The sequence below is a fragment of the Micropterus dolomieu genome, linkage group LG01 (genome assembly GCF_021292245.1).
Source record: "Micropterus dolomieu isolate WLL.071019.BEF.003 ecotype Adirondacks linkage group LG01, ASM2129224v1, whole genome shotgun sequence".
NCBI lineage: Eukaryota > Metazoa > Chordata > Actinopteri > Centrarchiformes > Centrarchidae > Micropterus > Micropterus dolomieu.
Window position 1 is genome coordinate 47,302,968 of NC_060150.1, and position 8,622 is coordinate 47,311,589.

Below are 8,622 nucleotides of genomic sequence, written 5' to 3' on the forward strand. Positions count from 1 at the left end.
ATCAATTTTTGATAATATCCATTTTATAAGAGATTTATTTGATGTTTCAAAAATATTGGGAGTCGACATGGGTTTGATTTCCTTAGATCAAGAGAAGGCGTTCGATCATGTAGAACACGATTATCTGTGGAAAACTTTGCAAGCATTTGGTTTTAGTTCTGATTTTATTGGTTATATTAAAATTCTGTACACTGACATTGAGAGTCTACTGAAAGTTAACGTTGGCTTATGTGCTCCTTTTAGAGTGTGTCGGGGGGTAAGACAGGGGTGTTCTCTGTCAGGAATACTTTACACTTTGGCAATAGAACCACTTTTAAATAAATTGAGAAGAGTTTTAGAAGGGGTATCTTTACAAGCCTGTAACAGCACTTTGTGTTTGTCAGCATACGCTGATGATGTTGTCATTATACTTAATAAACAAAATGACGTGGATTTATTATTAAAAACATTGAGAGATTTTGAAACTATATCTTCAGCAAGAATTAATTGGGGTAAAAGCGAAGCAGTGTTAGTAGGAAAGTGGGAAAGAGGGGTACCAATACTCCCAAGTGGGTTAAGTTGGAGAAAAGATGGTTTAAGATATTTAGGAGTGTTTTTGGGAGATGAAACGATTGTTCAAAAAAACTGGGAGGGATCAGTTGAAAAAATTAAAGGACGTCTAATGAAATGGAAATGGATTGTTAAGAGTTTATCATATAGAGGACGTACTCTGATTATTAATAATTTGGTGGCCTCTTCCCTATGGCATCGACTGGCTTGTATTGATCCATCTGCATCGATACTTGCTAAGATTCAGTCCCCTTTAATAGATTTTTTTGGGGAAAAAATGCATTGGATACCTCATAATGTGTTATATCTACCAAAAGAAGAAGGAGGACAAGGACTTGTATATTTGCAGAGTAGGACCGCAGCTTTTCGGCTACAATTTATACAGCGCTTTCTCACTGGTCCGGAGAACCTAAGCTGGAGGCCAGTGGCCAGGACGATCCTAAAGACTGCTGAAGGACTATGTTTGGACAAGTCGTTGTTCTTGTTAAATCCCGGAAAAATCAACACATCCAGATTGCCGGAGTTTTACAAGAATCTTTTTAAAGTTTGGGACCTCTTTCAAGTTAAAAGAACTGATTCTATGTCATCATTGTCTTGGCTGTTGAAAGAACCTCTGTTTTATGGATCACGTTTGGACATTTTAGGAGCATGTGGGACAATGTCGGCAGATTTTATTAAATCTAAGATGACAACACTTGGGTGTTTAATTAAAGTGGCTGGCCCAAGTTTTGATAAAGTTCAAGATGTAGCTGTTTTGTTGGGAGTTAAATTTATTTGAATTGTGGCGCAAGTGTTACAGAAACTGAACTCTGCCTTTACAACGGAAGAAAAAAAAATGCTTCAAAATTACTGGGAAGGGGAAGTTATCCCTAACGAGTCGGATCCGTTTCCAATTCTGTTTCTTACACCAAATTTAGGTGAATATGCAGGATTTTTTCTAGAATCTGAAACGTTACAGATATGGATTTGTATGAAAGTAGTGGAAAAATGTTTTATAAAGCTTGTGTAAAATCTTTTAACAAAAAGGGTCTACATGAAAGAGTTGACACGGCATGGCGTACTGTTTTACAGATGAATGACAATGTCAGACCAGAGTGGAGAGCATTGTACAAGCCACCGTTGGCTAAAAGAGATGGAGATTTACAATGGCGAATTTTGCATGGCATTATTGCTGTTAATGCTTTTATTTCTGTTTTAAATCCAGATGTTGGCAAAGAATGTCCTTTTTGTTTCCAGAGAGAAACTGTTTTTCATACCTTTTTGTATTGTTCAAGACTAAAGCCTTTATTTGATAGTTTTCAGAATCTTTTTAATTGTTTTAATGAGAAGTTTTCTGTGCAAACTTTTATTTTAGGTTTTAAATATGTTCAAAGGCGAAAGTATGAGTGTCATTTGTTGAATTTTATTTTGGGTAAAGCGAAAATGGCAATTTACATTAGTAGAAGAAATAAAATTGAGCAAAAAAGTGAATATAATGTTGAAAGGGTGTTTGCAGCTATGATCAAATCGAGGATTGTAATTGATTTTCGTTTTTATAAAGTAATGGACTCTTTAAATGTTTTTCAAGGAATATTGTGTCACAGAAGGGCTTTGTGTTCTGTCATTGATAATGAACTTCACTTTGCATTATTTTTATAAAAAAAAAAGAAAAAGAAATTTGTAACAAAATATATATTGTTTTTATGTAAGTAATCTTTTGTTAAATAAAGATGCTGAAAAATCAAAAGTCTCTCTCTCCCTCTCTCCAGCTCTCGCTCTCTCCCTCTCTCTAGATATAGATATAGATTATAAACATGAAAACAACCACAGCAATATATAATATATGCTAGGAAGTGAGACAGGGTGATAAAACACACGGCAACATCACACGTGATAAACCGAACAAACTAGATACTGTACTCACTTCTCAAGGACGCACACGGAATATGGAAAGAAAAAAAAACTCCTCTGAACTAGAGACAAAAGATGTGATAACAGTGTCCTCACGGACTTCCCGGGAAGGCGCCTCACAGTCTGTGAGGGTGGACACTGGGATTGGGTTTAACAGTTTTGAGAAGCACCCCTGGACCGGACTAACTGAACTGGGGCGAGTTCAGCGACAAAAACGTAGCAAAACACGTTTTGAGATTGAAGTCGAGCGGGCTGTCGAGGATCTTAGCTGGAAAATAATCGAAGTGAGGCAACGACGCTTCCTGTGCTTTTTTTACGGGCTGCTCAAGCGGCCACAGTACAACAGGTGTTCACTCTAACTTTTCTTTCCTCTCCAGTCCACAGGGAGAAAACTGACTCAGAGACTTTGACGGTAATATAATAAAAAATGTTGGATTAACACTCACCCTGCCTCAGCCTTCAGTTTTCCTCCTTCTGCCCTGTCGACTCTAAATGGAGTCTGAACTGAAAGAAATACGTTCACTTCCAGGTTTTAAATGCTGTTGCTCCTCCTCTCCATTTACTCGAAATCTGTCTGTATGTGTGTGTTTAACATGATGTGTCTGTGAGCGTCTCTCTTAATTAAAATGGGTTTTGGTCAAAATGTTGGAACTTAAATGAAGTTTAAATGATAAACCTCATTTAAAAAACTGATAGAACTGATAAATGAAATAATAAATAAGTTTTGTGTGTGGTGTATAACATATGTGCATTTGACGCATAACAGTTTAAAATAACACTGTAGCAGCTGGATAGAGGGCTGGGTCTCTCTCCAAGCTGCTGCAGAGCTTGTAATTGATGCCGAACTCCTTGATGTAATAAACTTTTATGATCAAGAACAGTGTCAAGCGGGTTTCTTCTCAACACATCATCGCAGCATTATTGTTCGGACACTACAGAAATTGGCGACCACGAAGGGACCGTGTTGTGCCAGAATTCATCGTCCCATCACAGGCACCGTCGAGCTGACTCCCGCTCCAGAAGCTGGCGTTTAGGGTGAGTTTTCTCATAAACTGTGGTCAGTTCGTGTGTCTGTGTGTGCGTTAAAGGGTACACCGGTTCGATCCCGTGTGAATGCTTGCGGGTGGATGTGTGAGAAGACTCCCTTCTAAATTTTGTGTGCGTTGTGGATAACGCAAAAAGGGGTGTGTGTGTGAATGTAATGAAGACAGATAGTTAGATATAAAAGGAAGAAAAAGGAATAGCCTAGGAGTAACGGGAAGTGAGCTTTCATAACTTTGCAAAGATTAAGAATATGGGCCCTCAGATTCTTTTAACCGTAAATCATGTGGGATGGAAACTACTGTCGCGTGAAACTAGGCTTTAAGGAATAGGTAAATTGGATTAAGGGTAAAAGAGAGAGTGTAACCCTGGCCAGGGTCATTCGGCTTGAATAAAAACTTAATATGGATAAGGAAGAAAATATAAGGATAAGGAAAAAGGTAATATAAGGATTAGGACGCCGCAGATCTGGACAAAAAGCCCTTGAAAGGCGATCTTAGATGGGCCGCAAATCCTGGAAAGGAACTAGGTTAATTTTCGGGTCCGTTCAAAGGAACTGGGAGCTTGTAGAATAAAAATTTTATTGTAAGTTACCTCTCGATACATGTGTTGACGAACTATGTCCAAAGTGGCCTCTCATTAAATATCTGCAAACTCGAGGAAGCACAAATTTAGGAAGGAAATAAAGGAAAAGGGTGCGGCGGAAGCATGCTGTATAAACAGTGTGAAGGAATGCATGCCTTGTTGACTGGATAGCTACCATGTGTGTGTGTGTGGAGAGCTGCCCCTGCTGTGTCTCGGCTGTGTGTATGACAGACTATGCAGAGGGGGATAAGGCGAGGATTAAAGAAAATATATATGAATAAAGAAATAGAGAAGGGAAATTTGGTCAAGGGGAAAACTGTGTTATGAAATTTGTTAAAGTTATTGATTAATGCTGCTGTATGGTTTGGGTCATTTCATAATCAGCAGTTGGGTTTTGTTTGGGAAGTGCACATTTGTTTTTTCTATATTTTACTTGCATTTCATTTGAGGTTTTTTTTTTTTTGAACCACAAGCTATATTTCAGAACGTTTTTTAACAGAGTAAGCTTTAAATAGGAGTGAAGAGTGTCCCCAGCATCCCCAGTGTAAATGACACCGATGTTCCTTAGCTTGCATGTTAACGTAGGTACGTCAAAAAGTTAGGGAAAATAGATTATGATTACTCAGAGAGTTAACACTCTTATTTTACGGTGGAAATAACCTTGTGAGTACATAAAAGGACTAAATTGTTGTTTGCTTTTTTGGTTTTTGTTCTCCTGTACAATCTGTCTGAAAAATAATGTCCGCAGGGGTGTGACTGTTCCTCCTGGTTACATTCCCACCCCAAGGGGCCCTATGCGTGAGTTAGTTGTTGACTTTGTCGATATGATAAAACCAGTTGAAGGGAAAAGATACATGCTAGTGGTTGTGGATAGATTTTCACGATGGCCAGAGGCCTGTCCAACAAAGCTCAAAGACGCTCAGTCGGTTGCCAAGTTTTTGTGTAGAGAGGTCATAAGCAGGTGGGGACTTCCAGATCGAATATCGTCAGATAATGGGAAAGAGTTTGTGGATAAAACAGTGAAATTGATTTTGCACAAATTGGGAATTAAACAACGTCTTGGAGCAGTTTATCACCCACAAAGTCAAGGGATTTGTGAAAAAATTAATGGGGTTTTGCAAATGAAACTATACGATTGTTTAATCTTCTGTCAAATACTCAAAGAAGTCACAGACTGACATTGTTGAAACATGACATGGCTCTTGACTATATTTTAGCCAAACAAGGAGGTTTGTGTGTGGCTATGAACTTGACGGGGACGGTTGTTATACTTTGATCCCCGATAGTTCTGATAATATCACTAGTGTTATAGATGCATTAAAGAGGTTGCGTTTGGTCACTCTGAGGGAGCTGGATGGTCAGCAAATACTTGGCTACAAAATCAGTTAGGACCAGTGGGAGCAGTGGTGGTTCAGATTTTGGTAGCAGCTTTTGTAGGGCTGTGTTTGATGTTTTGCTTTTGTACGGTGCTATTGACTTTTGCGAAAGCTATGATATTGAGATGGGTTGGAGTGGTAATGCCTGGGGAGAACACTCAGATGCCTTTGTTAACTATGGCTGATTCAGATAGAGATGATGAAGTGGAACCAGATGAAGTAATGATGGAAAGATATCCATTTTAATGTTACTTTGTATTTCCATACATTGAGGTTTTAATTTTCATGTGTTATTTGCAACAAGAGACTGGTTGGTGTTTTCTTTTCTTCCAGAGTATATGGGGATGTACAGATGGGGATTCAAATACTCAAACAAGGACAATATGAATGGACTCTGGACAAGGACGGTGTGGAAACATCTGGATTGCATCAACACTACACTGGAAGTCGAGCTGCAGTGGAATACCTTCCTATGTCTGCTTTGATATAGATATGAATACATATTTGAATGAATAATACTTAATTAACTATCATATTCTTTTTGTGTTAACTGTGTAAAGACTTATACTTTCAGTTATGGGAGTTAATATTTGGGGACCTCAGGTTGTTTCTTTTTCTTGATGCTTAGGGATATAGTGTCTAGGCAGGGAAAGGTCCGTTGGAGGGTCCGATGGGTTGACGAGCCTGAATTCGGACATTGTTTTGATTTATTTAATTTCCTGAGGTTTTCACATGTATTGGCTAAACCATATCTCTGCATTGACTGATAAAGATGTATTTTATTAATCGAACTGGAGTACCATGCGTGGCCGCCTGAGGCAGAGGGGCCGTGAGAAAAGTTTCCTGTCTAGATTGTCTTGGAGGGCATTTTGGAATGAAGGCTGCCGGACAGGTTTTTCGTTCTCACACTCCATAAAGTTGATATATTGTGAAAAATAATATTGCAAGAAGCATGTGTTGGAGAAATTGATCTCTTTTTTTTTTTTCGAGACTCAATTAAGTCTCGCAGGGGGGAATATGTGGTGTATAACAAATCTGCATTTGACGCATAACAGTTTAAAATAACACTGTAGCAGCTGGATAGAGGATTAGTGACCTTTCAAGGGGAGAGCAGTGATTAGTGTTTATGTAGGGACTGAACCCTTCTATGGTATCTAACAGATACCTACACATATCCTACAGTACTGTGCCCTTATATGGATTGGAGCCTTAGTTTGCAGACTCAGACCCTTATATGGTATTTAGCAGATACCTAAACATATCCTATATAAGCTGTGTTTGATGTACAGAGAGACAGAGTGGCCATCGGGCTGGGTCACTCTCCAAGCTGCTGCAGAGCTTGTAATTGATGCTGAACTCCTTGATGTAATAAACTTTTATGATTAAGAACAGTGTCAAGCGGGTTTCTTCTCAACACATCATTGCAGCATTATTGTTCGGACACCACATGTGCTTTTCACTAAATTAACTAAATGTTCTTTCACAGACTTATAGGGAACACAAACACAGTTCAACTCAGCACAGAAGCCCCCCATTTCTAACCTGTTAACATTTTTGGGGATGAAACTACTGAATCTTTGTGAGTGAATAATCTGAACTCAAAGTCCACTGAACATTTTTTTCTGGAGCTTTAACCCAGTTTTTGTTTGACATGATTTTAATTTATGTTCAATTCACTTTTTGCTGTTGCTACATATAAGGTGAAGGGAAGGGAAGGTGACTGTTTGAAGATGGTTTGCTCTGTTGAAATCCCCAAGAACAATGAGCAGGGAGTCTTTTGTTGGCTAGAGAGCGGACATTCGCCAGGTGAATTGAAGGGAGCATAGAGCGGAAACCCCATTGTCTCAGTTTAACCTGCGCGCCTGCTCGTTTTCCCCTGCACCATTTTCGAAAGATCCAAAACAGAGCTGCTGCTCCTCCAAATAAAAACTCTGGGAAAGTTCCAGGTTCGTTAAGGAGCGGTGGAATAGTATGAGCAGTTGAGAGTCCAATATTTAAGAGATGGCAGAAAACAGCGTTACTAAACAAAACACAAAAAGCACTACGGAGCGTAATCCAGAGGCGGCTGTCCATGGCGCCATCTTGCTCTTATGGATCATCAACATCACAGTCTGTTTAATATGACAGAATGTAGATTACAGTACATATTTAGGAGAAGATTTATCAATGTGTAAGCAAGATAACTAATATTTTTATATTTGTGTGTTTATTGTTTAAGTTTTATGATACACAGTGTTTGACACATGGATGCAGCACTGTGTTTACTTGCTCTCATTTTGTTTTGTCTCTTAATGTAATTTAAGTAGTGTCTTAAATAACTTAAATAATAATTTGTTCATTTATTCAAATTCTCCTTATATGTTGATATATCAGCTGTCATGACTTCACTGTATTTGATAAAGTCTTAATATCCGAGTCACTACAATTCAAAGGAACTAAAAAAGCGACGGTGATGCTTCTATCTGTAATTTATGAATAATTTCCTGAAAATATCTGAGAAGTTTCCTCAAAAGAATTTTGCACTAATAAATTGAAAATGCAGACAGTGTTCAATTGCTTCACCTCCAATGAAATACTGCACATATACTGCATAATAATAATAATAACCTTTATTTGTAGAGCACTTTTCAAAAACAATTTACAAAGTGCTTTAACAAGTGTAAAGACAATAATACAAAAACAATACAAGATAAAAGCAAGAAAACATTGAAAAGACTAAAATACACGTTTAACATAAATATAAAATTTGTAAAATACAATAAAATAAAATGGATAAAATAAAGTCAAATAAGATCGGGAAAGGGACAACAGACCTCTGCCCGAGGATCTCAAGGTACGTGCTGGTGCGTATGGGACTAAAAGGTCAGAAATATAACAAGGCGAGAGGCCATGAAGAGCTTTAAAAGTGATCAATAAAATTTTAAAGTCAATTCTAAAACATACTGGGAGCCAGTGTAATGAAGCTAAAATAGGAGTAATGTGGTCATATTTCTTTGTTCTGGTTAAAAGCCTGGCAGCTGAGTTCTGGACAGTCTGGAGTCGATCAATAGATTTTGGGATTAAACAGGTGAAAAGGCTGTTGAAATAATCCAGGCGTGATGAGATGAAGGCATGTAAAATGGTCTCGGTGTCCTTAAAAGTTAACATAGATCGAATTTTTGCTATATTTCTAAGTTGATAA

General features: G+C 38.1%; 1 protein-coding gene across 1 annotated transcript in view; it reads right to left on the minus strand.

Annotated features, from left to right (window-relative positions):
• LOC123984635 (NLR family CARD domain-containing protein 3-like) overlaps positions 1 to 2,908 on the minus strand; it is a 25,594-nt gene extending 22,686 nt beyond the window's left edge. Inside the window, exon 1 of the mRNA XM_046071648.1 lies at positions 2,886 to 2,908. The gene's annotated coding sequence lies outside the window, so the exon portion shown is untranslated. The remainder of the gene's footprint in view (positions 1 to 2,885) is intronic.
• Between the last annotated feature and the right edge of the window lie 5,714 nt (positions 2,909 to 8,622).